The sequence below is a fragment of the Panthera tigris genome, chromosome D4, assembly GCF_018350195.1.
Source record: "Panthera tigris isolate Pti1 chromosome D4, P.tigris_Pti1_mat1.1, whole genome shotgun sequence".
Classification (NCBI taxonomy): Eukaryota; Metazoa; Chordata; class Mammalia; order Carnivora; family Felidae; genus Panthera; species Panthera tigris.
Genome location: NC_056672.1, coordinates 70,153,854 through 70,173,425, shown reverse-complemented (window position 1 = coordinate 70,173,425; position 19,572 = coordinate 70,153,854). Strand labels below are relative to the sequence as shown.

The window sequence follows — 19,572 nt, the reverse complement described above, 5'->3', positions numbered from 1 at the left end:
CCATATGAAATTCCCAGTATTTGATTTTAATGTATAAAAGTGGCCATTTCAGATGGATTATACCTAATTCATTATCTCTAATGTCTAACTCTAACCTTGCCAGACGGGTATTATTATTCACAGTTACAGATGGAGAAACAGATGTAAAGAGGAAAAGTAATGTGTCCCGAGGTACCAACAGGCGCCATGTTGCAACCCCGGGTCTCATAGACCCCAGAGCCAATGGTCAGGAGCTTTCCTCTCCACAGCACAGCCTGGAGTCTTCTGGGTTAGTTCAGGTAGCTGAACATGTACTTAATGAAATACAGAGCTTAAGTCATCACATTTAGTCTATTAAGTTTTGAAACATATCTTATACCACTAGCCAGCTTATCAAGTTGACCAAATTGCTCTACTACACTTATCTCAATCTTCTGATCTGTAAAAATGAGAGGTTTGGACTAAAGGGTTGATGAGGTCCTTTTTCATTTTCTTAAGTTTGAATAATAATTACAAATATAATAAATGGAATTTTTAGTTTCTTAAAAAAATGATTACTTCAAAAATTATCATTATTCTTTGAAAACTATCCAACCAACACAGAAAAGTTTAAACTAGAAGGAGAAAATCCTTCTAGACCCTCCCTTCTCCTCTAATTTTGGTAGCCTGTCTCCATCTGGAGTTTTGCCAGATCCAAATGTGTGATATTCACTTAGCTTCTCTGAGGCTCAGTTTCTTCGTGTGCAAAATGAGTGGGTGACGTCAGCTGAGCCTCCTCCCAGAGGAAGATTAATGTGTTCAAGTAGGTTAAAGTGTCTCCACAATGGGTTTGTGTGCAAGGTTTTCTATCGCTTTGCCTGGAGTTGTGATCGCACGTTTCCTTCTCTGGAATTTGCCAGGTTGGTCATCAGGTGGGAAAGCCTGCCAACCCACTTCCTCCCCAGGGTCTCACTGGTAATTAGTGAGTTACCTCCTTCAGTGAGTCAGGACCATAAATGTTGGGCATCTTTGAGCTAATCAAATGATATTTAAAAAATGGAAACAGCCAACAGATGATGATTCAACCAAAATAAAAATTCTTATAAAACCATCTCTGACTCATGTTCACATCACTCTTGATAAATCGGACCAGGCGGAAGCCGGGCAGTGTGAGTGGACAGCTGGGGGTCACTTCATTGCAGCTCTACCTTGGCCTCATTTGTTCCCTCCAGGGACACAGCGTCAGTGAGGTTAATGGACTGTTTGGAAGTTGTCATTTCCTCAGTGCCCCCCTCCGCCATCATCTCAAGGCTTTAGAGTTAAGTCAATAAGTAAATGCATACATCATTTCATTTTGGAGCTGACAGGGGCCCAGAAGATCATCTGGTAACTTACAACCCAAGAGCATAGTTGAAAACACAAGGTTCTGCACCAAAAGAATATGGAAGGGTTTAAATTAACCACGTTAATAAGCCACATACTAAAAATGCACCTGTCTCATGATCAAAGCATATTTCTCTTCTGTTCCTGGGACAAACAAATGTTTTAAAGTCAACTAAGAGGCAATCACAAATAATATCTGTAGCTTTCAAAACACTTTACATGTCAACTCATTTGACCTGGAATGCTTGGGGGAGGGGAATTTACATTTATTTAAAACTACATAATTGAAAGTATGAAAAGAAAAACTTAAAAAAGAAAGAAAGAAAATCTGCCAGCACTTTGGATTTGTTACTGCACATAATCCTTAATAGCAACAGCTAATCATAGGTATTATTAAACTCATTTTTCCGCTTACAAAGCTACGGCTTTGGGAGGCAGACTAGCTTGATCAAGTCATTCTGAGTTGCCCACCTTGGCAGGGCTCTTTCCCTACAACCTAGTCCTCTTAAAGACTGTAAACTTTGATTTCGATGAGTCTGTGGGTTACTCTACGGCTTTAGCCAATAAAACATTTTTCAAATCAAGTCCAGCTGACATTGAAAAACGTCAGCTTCCTTCTTATACAATGTTGTCACTTCCGCAGTGTAGGATCCCTCCTTGGTGGGCAGTCCTACACTCTGCCAACCATGGGCTAATTATTTCAGGTACCTTGCTTACCCAGAAGTGAGAGCTAGCTGCTCTCTTGTAAGAGAGCTCCAATCTTGTCCTCACTGGAGCCTGATATGCTACCAAGCCCGCTATAATACCTCTTAGTAAGTGCACCACTACCCATCTCCCTTATTTTCATGCAGTTCAGCTGACCCCTTAACAGGGGTAGGACAGAAGTCTAATCAAGGAAAAAGGAAAGAACAAAAGAGCAAAATAAGCCAAGTCAAATCTCTGGAGACTTTGTCCTATTTAACCAACCCATCACGAAAGCTTATTTGAGTAAAATGTACAACCCAAAAGGATTATACATTCCATGAAACTCTATCTGCCCCAAGTTCTGCTGATACTCAAAATTATGGCCTTACCAAAAAAAAAAAAAAAAAAGTTTGGGACGTAAACAAATACAAATCTCAACCCAACCTAGGGAAATGCTCACTCGCTAAATCCTCCCTGCTAACAGCCAGAGAAGTATTTCAACCACTGCTGGCTTGTCACTCTCAAGAGATTTTGGCAAAAAGAAAAGCATCCAAATTTGAATAGAGAAAATAAATCTCCAAGTTTTGTTTTCATTTCTGAGGACAAATATCAAAATACATTCAAAGGCACCCCAGGATATCTTTCTTCGTCCACCCCGGCAGATCCAGCATACAAGAAATCCCTGACAAGAAGGGCTAACAGGAAGACGGCCTCCAGGAGGCATCTAGGAAGCCTAGGTACCTTGAGTTAAGCTAAGCAAACCTTCCAGGTCTGCAGTCAAGTGCAAACCACTCAGCTTTAACCAGGACTGTTGGGGAGGAGCGGGGGAAGGGGGTAGGTGGCGGCTAGGGGAGGTAGAGTCTTCATTATTACTAGTAAACAACAATACAAAACAATATGCCAAGGAAAGTTGAGACCTTGATATTTTTTTCTCTCTCACAATATTAACTTACAGTTTAGCAACAGTTAGGGTGGAGGAGGAAATCCCTATGTTCACACCCACCCCCCTCAAATGTCTTTTTTTTCCCCCTTCAGAGGGCTGTGTACAATGCATTTTAAAAAATCCATTGTTGGGGCCAGAGAGACTGAGATGTTTTTTCTCCCGGCTAATAATGGATTCAATTGCCTCGAAGTGAATGAACTCCTGGGTAGGAAATACCAAGCAGACAAACAGGAATAGAGTAAGTAATGCACCATCCAGATGATACGTGTTAGATCTACTTTTGAGAACACTTAAAGGGCACCCTCTAATAGAAAAACACTTCATTCAGCAAAACTATTTAGTTTTATTTTAATTTTAAAAAGTTTTCTCAGTTATTACTAGAAAGATGAGGGTGTTTCAATACTTCCGATTAAAGTAATCTAAATATGAAATCTTTGACAGAACTGCCATGATAGCACTATCTACACGGGCAAAGTCGTGGAGACCTACAGTTACCACTGGAACCTGGCTTCCTACTCTCTCTAATCTGAGAAAGAGAATTCTCTTGTCAGTTAGATGAAGGTTATCTACTAACAGTCATTCTCCTTCCTCATTCTATATCTTCCCGCTGATAAGAAAGCCAGGCCATATTGACTTTTACGATCAACTATCTGATAAAAACAAATGAAGAGCTTTTTCTCTATTTGATGATGAGGGTCTCCAAAATCCGTCACTGTATAGCTAAAACTACAATGCTAACCATGTTCCGGGCTCTCCGTTAAGCTCCCTACCTACATTTTCTTATTCAATCCCCTCAAGAACTCTAGGAAGAAAGTACTCTTATCCCCATTTTACATATGAGGAAACTGCTGCTTACAAAGATCCAATAACTCATCCAAGGCAACACGGATAACAAGTGAAAAAGCCAGGATTTGAGCTTGGGCTACCTACCTCCTCTGGAATCCGTGCTGTAAAGTATACTCTCTCCCACCCATCAGTTTTGCAAATCCACACCCATGCTCTTGTGACACATCTTGAACAGTTATCTCATATTCTACACTTTTTGCACTGTGATTTACTCTTTCCTGTCTGTGCTTTGACACTCGCTAGAGATAGTGAACCCCCTCAATGTAGGGATTGGGGAGTTTCTTTGATCCCAGGACCTCACAGATGGGTCCTATCTCTCAAAAACAATGGTGAGACAAAACATGGAGGCATCCCAGTTTCCACCGAGGGGTAAATGGATAAACAAAACGTGGCAGATACATGCAAAGGAGTATCACTTATGAATATTAATAAAGGAAAAAAGTTCTGGGGCACCTGGGTGGCTCAGTTGGTTAAGCATCTGACTCTTGGTTTCAGCTCAAGTCACGATCTCACGGTTTGTGGGTTCGACCCACACGTCAGGATCTGCGCCGTCAGCCTGGGATTCTCTCTCTGCCTCTCTCTCTGCCCCTCCCCTGCTCGCTCTCTCTCTCTCTCTCTCTCTCTCTCTCTCAAAATAAATAAATAAATAAACTTAAAACAAAAAGGAAAGAAGTTCTGAGACATGTTACAATAATGGATGAACCTTGAAGACATGATACTAAGTGAAACAGCTAGTCAAAAAAAAAAGACAAATACCGAACGATTCCACTTACATGCGGTATCTAGAATAGTCAAACTAATAGAGCCAAAATGTTGAACAGTGGTTGCCAAGTGCTGGAAAGGGAGAAAAAATGGAGAGTTAGTGTTTAATGAGAAAAGAGTTTCAATTTTGCAAGACGAAAATGTTCCGTGGGTGGTGATATCACCACAGTGTGAAGGTACTCATTGCCACTAAATTGCACATTTAAAAAATGGTTAAGAGGATAAGTTTTATGTTATATGCATTTTACCACAGTTAACATTAAAAGCAAACAAACCGGGGCAAGAAGAAGGAGCGTCCAGCACAGAACTGCCTCGACACGTTTGTTGGGGCTGGAAGTCAGCTGCCGTCTCTGCATCAGGGAGCTGTCCCTCCACCAGGAAGTCATCCCGCTGGCGTGGCCCTGAAGTCCACTGACAAGGGTGAGCCGTTCAGGGCTGCCACCACTGTTTTCCACAGCCTTGCAACCACAGGTCACTCTCAGAACATGCCCTTTCTTTCTTTCTTTTTTTTTTTTAATTTTTGTTAACGTTTATTCATTTTTGAGAGACAGAGAAAGACAGAGGGTGAGTAGGGGAAGGGCAGAGAGAGGCGGAGACACAGAATTTGAAGCAGGCTCCAGGCTCTGAGCTGTCAGCACAGAGCCCAATGTGGGGCTTGAACCCACAAACTGGGAGATCATGACCTGAGCCGAATGCTTAACCGACTGAGCCTCACAGGCGCCCAGAACATGGCGCCTTTCTGACAACCATCAAACTCTAAGAAGGAGTGTCTCTGAGACCTTGCTAGGCACCTCTTCCTGTCTCAGAGGCTGGGCCTCTGTTGGGCCCAGATATCTGGAGCTCTGAATGCCAGAGGCAAGTCTGGGCATCTGTCATCTCCCTTGTCATGGAGCCACTGTGGTAAAAATAAAAAGGGGAGAGGTAGTTTCCACCTTGGAAATATGACGAGCCAGACTTACTTTGCAAAGGAAACAATACTGAGACACGTGACAGCTCGGGATTCCTATGATAACAGAGGTGTGGCACTTAAGGAGCTGCCCTCATCCCAGGGACAGAGAGCTGTCTGGACACAGCTCGGCTCATGTCCTTCTCTTGAAATCGCAGTTCACCACCCAGGCTTGTCCCACTGGGTGCTTTTTGAGAGAATGGACCACTTAGACCCATAAACACTCTCTGAGCCAGTTCACTATTGGGTGTTTAGGGCCTCTGTGTTCAAGACCTAGGCTGGTCTCAGAGGTCAGACAAGACCTGGAACTTCCCCCAAGGAAAGTGAACACATCCACTGCTGGACGATTCAACTTTAATTTTCTCCTTTGGCATTCAAAAATAGTTTCTCATGAACTTTTTATGAAGGGTGACAAATCCATTTTTTATTTCCGTCCTTTGGATTTATCTTTTCACTATTTTTTAATTAGGCTTTTATTTAATTCCAGTATGTTAACATCCAGTGTTAATATTAGTTTCAGGGGTGCCTGGGTGGCTAAGTTGGTTCAGTGTCCAACTTCAGCTCAGGTCATGATCTCACAGTTGGTGGGTTCGAGCCCTTCGTCGGGCTCCGTGCTGACAGCTCAGAGCCTGGAGCCTGCCTCGGATTCTGTGTCTCCCTCTCTCTCTCTGCCCCTCTCCTGCTAGCGCTCTCTCTATCTCACACACAGAAATAAACATTGAATTTTTTTTTTTTTTTTTAGTGTTAGTTTCAGGTGTACAATAGAGTGATTCAACACTTCCATACATCACCCAATGCTCATCCCAAGTGCTCTCCTTAATTCCCATCGCCTATTTCACCCATCCCCCCACCCACCTCCACTCTGGTGACCATCGGTTTGTTCTCTAGAGTTCTTTTTGCAATTGTCTAACGAGCCGAAATTTATACAAAGGAAATAAAATTTCTGCATTGATGATTGTGGTAAAATATATATAACATAAAATGTGCCATCTTTTTTTAAAAATTTTTTTTAATGTTTTTTATTTATTTTTGAGACAGAGAGAGACAGAGCATGAACGGGGAAGGGGCAGAGAGAGAGGGAGACACAGAATCGGAAGCAGGCTCCAGGCTCTGAGCCATCAGCCCAGAGCCCGACGTGGGGCTCGAACTCATGGACCGCGAGATCGTGACCTGAGCCGAAGTCGGACGCTTAGCCAACTGAGCCACCCAGGTGCCCCTAAAATGTGCCATCTTAACTGCTTCACACCCCTTTCTTGTGCAGCCATCTCCGCCTTCCATCCACAGAACCCTCCTCCTCTTGCAAAACTGAAACTCTGCCTATTAAACACTAACTCCTCATTCTTCCCTCCTGCCAGCGCCTGGCAACCACCATTCTACTCCACGAACATTTTTGAGACCTTAATCAATGTCTTCTCTTTTGACTTCCTCCCCTCCTTAGGCAGGCAGCCAGACTTTTCACGTAAATGCTTGCTTTGGGGATCTGGTGTGAAGGAGTCAAAGTTCTTCCTGGCTTTTGTAAAAAGTAAGCCATCAACAAGATTATGCAAGGCATTTTGGAAAGGGAAGGGTCCTCTCTCCCTCCACCTCTGGGTGATTTCCTCGGCTCCCTGGAATTTCTTAGGAGAACTGGCAAGGTTTCAGAGAGCAGACTCCGGGCTCCAGGTACACAGACTGGTCAAGGATTCCTGTGGGCCCTCCGCACCTGCCCAGACTAGCAGAGAGCCTCAGACTTGGCCATGTGGACAGAAACAGTCAAAAGCAATGTAGACACGTCCCTGGAAATCACAGCTGAAACCAGTGTGGGCAGGTGTTGGGATGGCCTCCTTCCCACAACCTAGCGCCTTCTAAAGCCTTAAACCTTGGATACAATCACAAGGTGGGCATGTCCCCCAAATAACTGAGGTTATATTTTCTGTTAGCTGGACAGGTTGAGGACTTGGAGACAAAATTAAGTTAATTCATGTAAATTTTAAAATGCTGGTTTTTTTTTTTGCAAGCCTTTATTTATAGACTGAGATTCAGAACTTTAACCTCAGTAAAAGAAGAGGGCTAGCTGAGCTTGTATTAAGCACTAAGAGGGCAGAATAAAGAGGGTAATGATTAAGAGACTGTCTATAAACGCCAGACCATAGGGATTCAAATCTAGCTTTGCCACCAGTGATGCGCTCTTGTTCTGTGTCTCTGTTTCTTCATCTGTAACAAAGCAAAATAATAACGGTGCCTTCCCCAACAGGATGTTATGAGGGTCAAAGATGACAACACATATGTGGCACTTGAAAGAGGGCCCGACTTTCAACAAATATTCATTATCAGAAGCAACTAAAATCTACTTTGCGCTCAGAGTATCTGCTCTTAGAGGAGACCCAACTCACTGAAGAAAAACAAAAATTTGAACTCTTTCAAAGTTATGCTCTTCAAAAAGAAGCTTGATCATAATTTGCGGGTGAAAACAGACCCGTGTTAAAGGTTCAAGGTTTTATTCAACTGTACATATACTGTATTATGTGTTCCTCCGATCGTAGAAAGTCTGTCCTTGGTTTGGATCCATTCTTCATAAAGCCCCAGCAATTGTTACTTTGTATTTGCCCGAGTATTTGCAGTAGTCAACTGTGTGATGATTTTTGCTAGCATTTTTCCAGGCCAATTTTGAAAGGTATCGTTTGTGGCAGAAAGAGTTCAGTGGAACTTGCGACAGATGGCACATGTTATCAAGCCCAAGAGGACCCTTGAGGAGTTGGGGAGATGTGATGAGGGTGAGAACATCTAGAGGGTGTAAGCTGGAGGGCAAAGTGGTATCTCAGGGGACAGAGGCCTCTAAGGTTTTCTTCCTCTCATTTATATACCTTTAAGAGTGATGTTAAAGACAAAAATTAGTCCTCTTACGATTTCCCAATTATTTTCTCAAAACAATGACTAGGAATCAATTACCAGGTGTCAAATCCCCCCTTTTTGTGACAAAACTGATAATCCTCCATAGGAACTGCTCTCATGTTCTGACTCCCACTATTTCCTGGAACCCCCACCTTCCAGTTTAAAGCCCTCTGGAGCAGATCAGCTGGTCTGCTGGAAAAACACAGCCCTGGGAAGATACACTCCACGCTGGCCAGAGGCCCAGCACTCTGGCTTCTGCCCTGGCCTCTGGATCTCAGTGCTGGGGCTGGATGTTCTGCCTAGTCCACCAGCCACTCCCCACAGCCTCCTCCACTTTTATGGCCCCACCTTTTGTTTGCAAGGAATAATAAAGGTTATGAAAAGAGGGTACCCAGAAGTCTCAAAGAGGTTTTCTTTTCCTTGGAATGCCTTCATTACAAATCCAGTTTGGTTCTAAAGCTTATCTAGAACAATCTACTTCGTGGATAATGTGCCTGGGTGGCTCAGTCAGTGAAGCATCTGATTCTTGGTTTAGGCTCAGTTCATGATCTCAAGGTTCGTGAGTTTGAGCCCCACGTGGGGCTCTGCGCTGTCAGCGGGGAGCCTGCTTGGGACCCTGTCTCTCCCCCTCTCTCTCTGCCCCTCCCCTGCTCACTCCCTCTCTCTCAAAATAAATAAGCTAAGAAAAAAAAGTACTGGAAAATGAATTTTATAATACCAACAATGAAAGAAAGCTGGAAAACACAATAGAACCTACAAAGAACTCTGTCTTCAAATTCAAAGTAAGTTGAATCAGAACAAAACAAGAAAGTAGGCGGAGACGTTTGTAGCAATCCTCTCAAGAGCAATCCTCTTCAAACTGAGGATGAATGACAGGGATTCTTTCCTGGATATAATTTCACTTCAAAACTTTCTTCCCCGTAATATACATTGGGCGTGCTGGTTTCACTTCCCAGTTGTGATTCTGGTGGATTTTCAGCTTACAGAAGGAAGGAAGACAGAGAGAAAAGGCAGGAGGGAGACAGAGTGGCTGGAGGGGAGAGAGTTCCAGAGGTTCTGGGCCAGAATCTAAAGGGAGAGAGAAGGGAGAAGGGACAGAGGATAGATATTTAGCAGCGGAAGTGCCTGCAGCGTGGTGGAGCTGAGCCAGAAAAGAGGCAGAGCCACAGATCCCAGGAGACAGAGCGGAAAGGCCTAGGGAGGGAGTCCTTCATTTTTCCCCTTTCCTCCCCCAGCCTCCAGGTGGCATAGCTGACCCAACACAGTTTGCTTGGGAGCTGAAAAATAGGGCAGAGGCCTGGGCAAGTGAAACTAAAACACAAAAGGCACTGTTGCCAGGCAGGATGGCAAGGGGGTGGGGGGCCAGGGACCCAGTGGGGGGCAATCAGTACAGGGCTCTCGGATGTATTTCCACTGCTTCCTGGGTACCTTAGCCAGATGCTCTCAAAACTCTAATGGAAATCTTTTCATGTTGCAATCTAAACTCTTTGTCACTTTTCAAGTCCCAATATAAAGAATCACATCTGCATAGCACACTGCAATTTGTATCCTCTCATTTAAGATATGCTTGCTAAAGAGCTACGTGCATCTGAAGCTACGGAAACACATCTACAGGGTGTGAATTCTAGACAGACAACGAGATCAGGGGTACCTCAACGTCAGCACTCTGGATATTCTGGGGAGGGTAATTCTTCATGGTGGGCCGCTGTCCAGTGCATTGTAGGGTGTTTATCCCACTAGATTCTAGGAGCATCCTCCCCTCTCGCGGACCAAACTCTCAGGTTGAATCTGCTGATTCCAGTCTGGAAGCTTGGCTACTTTGCATAGGGTTGACTGCCAAACCTTCCTCCGCCAAATGGGGTAAGAGAGCTTCTCACACTATAACGTGCATACAGATTCTCGGGGATTTTGTTAAAATGCAGAATCTGATTCGGTAGGTCTGGGACGGGGCTCAGGATTCTCTCGTTTCAACAAGCTCCTGAGTAATGGCAATGCCACAGGTCCCCAGACCACACTTCGAACAGCAAGGGCCCCAGAGCACTGGTTAAGTAACGGGAGGGAGCTGAGTGGGAGAAACAGGACGACATCACGCAGCTGTGGGGCCCTTGGCTGGTTCCATAACTGCCAAGTGCATCAGTATCCTCGTTTGAAAAATGGTGGCGATTGTAAGGAACAAGTAAGAGAGTGGAGATAAAGCAACCTGTTTAGCATCTGACACTCAAAAAATGTTAATTCCCTTCCCCTTCCCTCTTAGCTCCTCCCAGCACCCCCAGCCTAGAAACCTCAAGATCAAGGTGTCCCTGGGGATTACAGGGACTTCCCTAGAAAACTAAATCCCATTCTCATTGATGCTCCCAGAGGGAGGGGCTTCTTCCCTTTTCATTCTTCTATTTTATACCCTCCATGCTGGTTATACTATAACATCTGTCATCCTTGGGAGGCTGTGAATTGTTTTGGTAATGAAGCATATGATGAAAAGAATATTTTAAAACAATGTACACATTGTGATTTCATGCAAAAGCAACGCCTCCCACACTTGGGGCCCATCTCTGTGCTGCATTTTAACACCGATTTGAACTTTTCTCTAAAGGAAAAATCATCCCCAAACAGGGATAATGACAAGCACCTTGGATATGATCTAAGTTGCCTATACAGTTTGATGGCTTTCCTCCCCAAATGAATGGGTTCTGTTCATCTGGGATTGTGTCAGAGGAGAATGCCTGCTATCCTTTGCAAAGATAAAATGTTCGAATGCAAAATACTAATTTGCCAGGCTAAATACAGCCTTGGAATCACACAGCACATGGCACATGGACCTTGATTTTAATACACATACAGAGAGAGCTTTTGAATTCAGAGTTGTGAAGTACTTGGATTTTCTAGAAAATTAAGATTTATTCCTTTGGGAAATTCACTCCCCCGGCCCCTTTCATAAAGAGGGCTCAACAATTGGTTTCTTTCTCTGTTTGTAGGGTGTATCACAAAACTTACATCAGGCACCGCACCAAAGTGTTTCTGCTGAGCAAATGATGTCATGATAATGTAAGCCAATCCGGTCAGGGAGAGGGACTGAAAGCAGTCAGTTAACCGCCTACAGGAAAGTGTGGTTTGGCCTTTCTAGAACCTTCTACACACACTTCACCCAGGTGTGGGGCTTGGGTAGGCCCCCAGAGATCTGCATTTGAGGCAGTTAACTGGGTGGAAGGAAAGGCAGGTCAGTGTCCCTTCCTCTCCCCTGCCCAGGGCTGGGCTTTCCCCGGATCTGCAGGGCTGGTTTCTGCTACAGGACAGTGGCTCAGTCCTGGCCTCACGGTTCACTATAGACACGCTGTGAAGATCATGGCCTACAGACAGGATGGCCACCTAGGGAACCCTTCTCTTCACAGTGCTCGGTGTGATGTCAGTGGTAGCCCCCCACCCCACACCCCTCTGACAAAAGACTATAAACCTGGAAGGCCTGGCAAATGTCTCCTCGAAACTTGACAAACCCCGGGGCACGCAAAGCACCAGGCAGAAACCTCCAGAGGGTGGGCCTCTTCTGACAACCCAGGAAAAACTGCTCCAACATCACAGTTTATCCTTGTCCTGCACCGTAATAACCCTCCTCAAGGCCTCCTCACTAACGCATGTGGGAAGCAATAACATACAACCTTTTGTAGTTCAAAGAGAGGTTAATGCTTCTGGACTGGCATTTTTTTAATCTTTATATATGGACTCGATTTCTCGTCCATCCTATAAAGGAGATCAGGGGTTTAGGGGCCCTACAGGGCAGAAAGCTCAAGCAGAAGCCACAGACCTTTTTGAAGTAGTTCCAGGATCGCCTCTGGGTTGGAGCAGTGAAATCAGTCAAGACCTGAGGCAGGCAGGTCAGTGTATCTGCTTATTTAAGAATTTCACTGGGGGTGCGCCTGGGTGGCTCAGTTGGTTAAGCATCTGACTTCGGCTCAGGTCATGATCTCGCGGTTCATGAGTTCGAGCCCGGTGCTGGGCTCTGTGCTGACAGCTCAGAGCCTGGAGCCTGCTTCGGATTCTGTCTCTGTCTCTCTCTGTCTCTCTCTCTCTCTCTCTCTCTCTCTCTCTCTCTGCCCCTCCCCCACTCATGCTCTGTCTGTCTGTCTCTCAAAGATAAACATTAAAAAAAAAAAAAAAAAAAAAAAAAAGAACTTCATTGGGTACCTGGGCCAGGGCACATTCTCCTCTCTCCTAAGTTACTACTCTTGTGGGGTGCTGGGGAGGTATCTGTATCCTCTGCAGGCTTGTGTCCCAATGCAATCAATTCTCAGGCTTTATTTGGCATCCCAGAAGAGTTGGTTTAAAAGGCAGCATCCAGAAAAAAATAAACAAAAGGCTGTATCCAGGCCCCTCTTAAGTGGGTGATCCTGTCTGTGCCAGAGCCCAGGAATCCCTACATAGACACTAGTATGACTAGACTGCACGTCCAGATATGCTGCCCAAGTGAACAGGGCAGAGTCCCAGGAAATTGGGTCTTCAGTGTAGGACTAGATACACCAGCGGGTCAGTGGACATGAGTTGGACGGTCCCCCTTTTGTGGGACATTTTAAGGGGGGGATTTCCCTCCCGCAGACAATGACTAAAAAGAAAACTTCACGGAAGCATTGCAAACAGGGTCAGGAGCTACAATGTTCCGCTTTTTAAATCATATTGCTTGTGAATCCCCAGCTACTTTTTCTAACCGCCTCACTTCCTTAAAGGTACAGGCTCGTGCTAGTCCAGACCCCAGTCCTCGCTGGCACAGAGGATTGATTCGGTGGAGAGCTTTGGGCCGAGGCTGGAGCCTGGTGTGTATAAAAGAATGGTTTGTAACACTTAGGACTTTATTCAAAGTAATGTGCTACTTAATAATTCATCCAACCTGCAAAATCTATGGCAAATCTGTGAAATTAAATGGTAAAACATAAAAGGATTGGATTAACGAGGCTTCTCAGGCTCTTCTGAAAACCGTTTTCATTTTAATCCTGGCTGCACATCTTTACTTAATATATTAATCCCTGTTCCCATCTTAGTGACAGAGTAAACTCATTAGAGCCGGCAAAGAATCTTGCACGAGTTTCGGAAGGGAGGTCCCACTGACATCCATCACACTACGGGTCACTGAGTGAGCTTAAAGCCCAGGATAAGGGTCCTGAAAATTTGGGTCTGTTTGCCCGATGAGGAACAATTTCTGACTCACTCAAAGCATAAAGAGGAAGCAAGTAAAGAAAAATGGAAGAAGCCGTGATAATGCAAGTGTTGTGGGGGCAACGGGAGAAGAAGGATGTCAGCCAGACTCCCCCAAGTCAAAAGGGGGCTGGCCAGTGAAGGTGACGTTAGGTTTGCAGAATCTCTGTGCTCAACCCTTTTCCATCCGATCAGTGTGAAGGATGAACAATTGACCTGCCACAAATTGCTGGAATTTTAAAAATTAACTTTAAAAACCATTTACGTGCATCTACCATAGACATGAAAAGAGATTTTAGGGTACCTGGCTGACTCAGTCAGCAGAGCATGAGATTCTTGATCTCAGGGTTGTGAGTTCAAGCTCCATGTTGGGTGTAGAGATTACTTTTTTTAAAAAAAATTTAATGATTATGTTTATGTTTATAAACATAAAATATAACAAAAATATAAACATATAAAAAAATGTTCATTTTTGAGAGAGAGACAGAGAATGAGCAAGGGAGGGTCAGAGAGGGAAGGAGACACAGAATCCGAAACAGGCTCCAGGCTCTGAGCTGTCAGCAGAGAACCCGACGCGGGGCTCGAACTCACGAACCCTGAGATCATGACCTGAGCTGAAGTCGGACGCTTAACCGACTGAGCCACCCAGGTGCCCAGGGTGTAGACATTACTTAAATAAATAAATATGTCTTAAGAAAAAAAGATGAAAAGAGATTTTTAACTTAAGAAATACAATACATGCAAGGTGCTTCCATATATCTCATTGAACACAAGTTTTCAAATAGGCAGGTTTTGGTATTCCCATTTTTATAGGTGAGGGAACTGAGATTCCATTTTAAGTGGCGTGCCCAAGATCTTGCAGAGAACTTGGCCCGGGCGTTACTGTGTTTTGGCCCCGCCATGGTTCTGGATAACTTGGGCATCACACTATCTGCAGACCTCTGCTCACTCAGGCTGCTCCAGTCAAGCAGCAAAACCCACCAGAAAAGTCCTGCCCACCCCTAAGGAAGCAAAAGGTCAAAGGACAACGACATTCTTCACAGTGTCCTGCAGCTCCCCTGACTTCCCTGCATTCACCCCACAACTCCCTCAACCAGGACACGTACCTCCAAGACTTAAAGGATGAAACAAAAACACCCAACTCCTCAAACCCACTTGAGGGAAGCTCCTTCGTCTCACCGCCCATCCCTGGGGAAAATGAGCAGCATTCCGCCTCCACAGGCCACCTTCTCCAGCTGCATGGCACATTTGGTCACCCTGAGACCCCAACCAAGAGGGGAGCAATGTCAGTTACACATCCCTTGCTTCCACTTGACTGTACCCCCCAAGGCCTGGTAGAACTGGTGCGCCTGGATTTCAGAGACAGATACCAAAGGGGAAAGAGGTAGACGGGCCCAAGGATGCCCTCAGGCCCTTCCCCCATGCTGTCTGTCCTCTCTTGCACCTCCCCAATCTCAGAATTCACTTCAACAGGTAAAGAGAACCCTGGAGAAAGTGCATCTTGCTGTACGGTAGGCGATGGAAAAGTCATGATTAATTCATTTCTCTGGCGCTCAACCTTCCAGAGAGTGGGGCAAAGAACAGAAATGATATTTGTACTGGGATTTATTTTCTCAAAAGCCGGTCTCCAGAGGCCGTCCTGGAGTGGATTCCACAATTACACTTGTGCGCTCCTACACACCTTTATTTTTACCTGTGTTGACATCACGCAGAGACTACAAAGTCCTAAATTGTCAATGGACAGACAACAATACAGTGACCACAGTAAACTCACCAAGGCAAAGCCAAGCAAGGTAGCCATTCATTTTACCCCTTAGATACACACTTGTATCACCAACAGTTGAAACGCATTTTTAAAACTCAGGTTTAAACTTATATTACTTAATGTAATTCATTTCTTAACTATTCTAGTTCATCAAGTGCTAGTGACAATCACATATCCAAACTCTATAATTTTCTCTTTGAGCAAAATAGTGGATTTCATATTGAAATAGAGATGATTTTGACTCTCCTGTAATAATACATTCCTGACAAACATGTTCGAAGGGCAAAGGTCCAAAACTTGAATGGTGGTCTTTTTTTTTTTTTTTTTTCCAATTTTTAATTAATTTTTTTGAGGGAGAGCTCAAGCGGGGTAGGGGCAGAGAGAGAGGGGACAGAGGATCCGAAGTAGGCTCTGCACTGATGGCCGAGAGTCCCATGTGGGGCTCCAACTCACAGACGGCGAAATCATGACCTGAGCTGAAGTTGGAGCTCAACCGATGGGGTCACCCAGGTATGCCTCCTTTTTTTTTTTTTTAAGTAACAGTGGACTTATATGTTCTTAGAAGGGGATTACCTTACAAAGAGCATGGATCTCATCATGGATCATGGAGGCACTGCCACCCTCATGCCCAAGCCACTCAACGTGCTAATGGGTAAGGTGGGTGCCAGTGAGGAGACCCCTCACTTAAGCTTTTTTAGCTTCATAGAAAATATATCCATGGGTGTAGAGTTTACACAGTATAAAGAAAATGATGATGTTTTCCAGCAAAACTTACTAAAATTGTTGAACTTAAAGTTGTTTCGTTTTTCAGTAAAATTTACTATAATTATTGATAAGTGCATTAATTAATTTGTTCAAATTTCCAATAGGTAGTACAGAATCCCTGATCAATCATCTAAGCAAATGATGACTCAAGATCATTTCTCAAGATCAAAGAACAGCCATTTCAGAGGCTAAGTCAAGATTGATCATCAATTCTACCAGTTTTAAGGAATGTATAAAATTAAAGAATAGAGCTAAACATCACCCTTTTGGTCTTTAGAAGTAAATTTCAACATGCCGCTGTTTCACCTGTTTCAATTATTAAAACTCAACACAACTTCCATGCAAACTCAATTTCATTTTTATTTGAAACATTTGTCACTATCTTAATAAATAGAGACTTGTAGGGGCGCCTGGGTGGCTCAGTGGGTTGAGAGCCAACTTCGGCTCAGGTCATGATCTTGTGGTTCATGAGTTCAAGCCCGGTGCTGGGCTCTGTGCTGACAGCTCAGAGCCTGCAGCCTACTTTCTGATTCTGTCTCCTTCTTTCTCGGCCCCTCCTCTGCTGGTACTCTTTCTCTCTCAAAAATAAAATAAAATAAAATAAACCATTAAAAAAAAAAAACCCAGACACTTGTAATAGCATCCGTGATAGAAATCTGAGACATGGATGCTTTAGGAGTCCACCAAATCTATAAAGAGGGTATCTAGACAATAATTCTAATAATTAACTAGAAAATCTAGGGTGATCGCATTTTTAAAAGTAATATTTAATAGTGCTATACTAAAATATTGATAAGTTTTAGTTGTAAAACAACCAATGGCTCATACTACCCCCCCTTACTTGATAAGTTAAGACAACCTGCTTCATCTCATGAGCCTGAAATCCTGAGGTTCCTGAGTGAGAACGAGCCACTTATGGAAGTGAAATAATCTGACTACACTACCCTGAACTGTGCAGGCAGGAAGCCTTGCCAACCGTGATGCCAGAACTATGAGATAATGGGTATTTCAAAATGTCTGTCCCATCTCAGAACCCAGTCACCCGCTCACACCGGCACCTCAGCATCCCCGAAAGAAACTGAAGTGAACTTTGGTGCCAGAGAAACACCTTGACACCTAACTTGCAGTCCACTAGGGAAGATGCTGGGAGACCCGAGGAGGGTTACTTTCATTTTTCTTGGCTCCTGACTAATGGTATTGGTGTAGCCCCAAATAATTGCAGGACCTACCTGACCCATGTTGTGCCCACTCAAAGGAGAAAGCGCCCTCTGAGCAAAGAGCCAGTGTCAAAACTGGGCAGGAGAAAGCTGGCAGTGGACAGCCCTTTAGAAAATGTGTTAGGGCAAGTTTTAATTCTTAAAGGGTTTTACGTTTAAACAGACAAAGTAAACTCCTTACTCTGAAATTTTATTGATCAGGCTTGGGGATGGTGCCAGGTGGGAGGAAAGAGACAATATTTAATGAAATTAGGACCATTTCCAGGAAGAAAAGTGTGATGCTTAAGCGAAATTCTCTTGAATTAGAACAAAACCAAGAAAAATCAACGTCCTGGGATCACAGTGGTGCCTGGTGGCCTCCAGATGCCTGGCAACATGTGAAGACGGAAGGCTGCTTCCCCTGTGAACTTGTTAGCAGATTCAGAGATGCACCATGTAGAGATGTATAGGTGTGTGTGTGTGTGTGTGTGTGTGTGTGTGTGTGAGATCTCTTTTCAAAGAGAAATACATTGGGGGGGGGGGCGGGGGAAAGAAGCTTGCCTACGTTAATGGCTCTGCACTTAAAACTGCTACAGAGAAGGGTAAGGATTTGTCAAAGTCTGACCACAAAGCCTATCACAGCCAAATCAATACTGCCCTACGCAACTGGCTTGAACGGGTCTGGAGAGACAACCCACGGCCTCTCAAAATGAGTCATCGCCCTTCGCGACGCCCCCTTTTTGCGGATTAGGGAAAGGTCCCCAAGGCTGGCGAGCGTCTGCCATGAGGGCCGGGAGCTCAGTAACCCGCTGCCTATTCTGCTCCCTGCCTGGCTCCCCACTGCGCGCAGCCGCCCCTTAGCCGGCAGTGCTCACGGCCACCCGCGCCGCCGCTCCCAGGCCCGCCCGCCTTTCTCCGCCGGGTCCCGGGCTCCCAGCTCTCACGGACTTCGATTCGGTCCCTCGTCCTCCAGTACGCTTCTCCAGAATTTCTCAGGGCCGCCAGGATCTCCTCGCTCCCATCCCTGAGCTCACGCTGCCTCCACCCAGATTACAGGCACAGTTTGCCCAGCGCGCACCACCGCGACCAGCCCCTTCCACTTCCCAAACTGTATCCACGAAGGGCCCAAAGAGAGGTACCCTCCGCTTTATCCAGGATAAAACACCGGGTCCTAACAGCTGGGGTCTCAGCCACAGGCTAAACTTCCAGGCTCAGCGCGTACTCCGGGCGTCCCTGCACAGAAAGGCTGCATGGTCTCCGGAGTGTGCAGCTCCCAGACCCAGTCCGCGAGGCTCCGGCTGGCCGGGGACCCGGCCGTCCCCGGCCTGCGCCCCCCCAACGCCCCAGCGCTGCCATCTAAGGACCCGCGTCTTACTCGGGAGCTGGAACCAGTAGTTCCATCCTCTGCTGCTCCGGATCTGGAGGGGTGGCCACGGCCGTTAGATATTCCCCGCTTTTCCTGTACAGCCCGCCTGTGTGTGTGTGTGTGTGTGTGTGTGTGTGTGTGTGTGTGTGTGTTGGAGGGCAGAAGAAAGGGTCCTAAGTTTATTTTTCTAAAGCATATATAACTAAGTATTGAATAAAGCAGCCAAAGGCTCGGCCCTCCCCCAAACCTAGGAATTCAAAGCCACATGGCCACAGCCCTTTCCAGCCAGGCCACCTCCGCGCACACGCTCCGCTAGGCAAGGCCATAAAAGCCCTTTAAAGTCCGCGATCCTTCGGAGGACACCCCAGATCTGCAGCCCCTCCCGGGCCACCCTTTCCCCACGCCTGGAGCCCCAACACTCGGAGGGCGCCCCGGGGACGACGCCTGAGGCCGCAACACTAGGAGGGCGCCCCGGGGACGCGGAGTCGGGGGCCGAAGCGCCCCCAGCCTGGGCCACCCACCTCTTGGCGCGGGATCCTGGGGGGCGCAGTCCTCGAGCTCTGCTCCGGCGCGGGGCGTCTGAGAAGCTCCGGGGAAGGCGTGCGGCAGCCCCGGGGCCGGGGCGAGCGCGTCTGCCGGGCGCAGCGGCCGCTGGGCGCGCCGGAGGGCCAGGAGCGCCGCCCGTGGGCTGCCGGAGCCCGCCCCTTCCCCGCCCCTCTCGGCGCCCGGCGACCGCGGGCCGCCCCTCCGCTTCCATGTGCCCTCCCCATCCACCCACGCGTCTCTGGCTTTGGTGGAATCCAAAGCACAAACCGAGAAACCACGAAATGAATGAATGGGTACATTGGAGTGGTGGAGGGATGGAGAGATGGATGGATAGAGGCAAGTGAAGCCCAGTATTTCCTAACT

At 45.9% G+C, this 19,572-nt stretch overlaps 1 protein-coding gene across 7 annotated transcripts in view; it reads right to left on the bottom strand.

Moving 5' to 3' along the window:
* PALM2AKAP2 (PALM2 and AKAP2 fusion) overlaps positions 1-19,572 on the bottom strand; it is a 505,394-nt gene that overhangs the window by 86,338 nt on the left and 399,484 nt on the right. The window contains exon 1 of one of the 7 annotated variants that reach the window (XM_042965224.1): positions 19,185-19,310. The exons of the other annotated variants lie outside the window; for them this stretch is intronic. The gene's annotated coding sequence lies outside the window, so the exon portion shown is untranslated. Of the gene's footprint in view, positions 1-19,184; positions 19,311-19,572 lie in introns of those variants that run through there. 7 annotated transcript variants of the gene reach the window in all.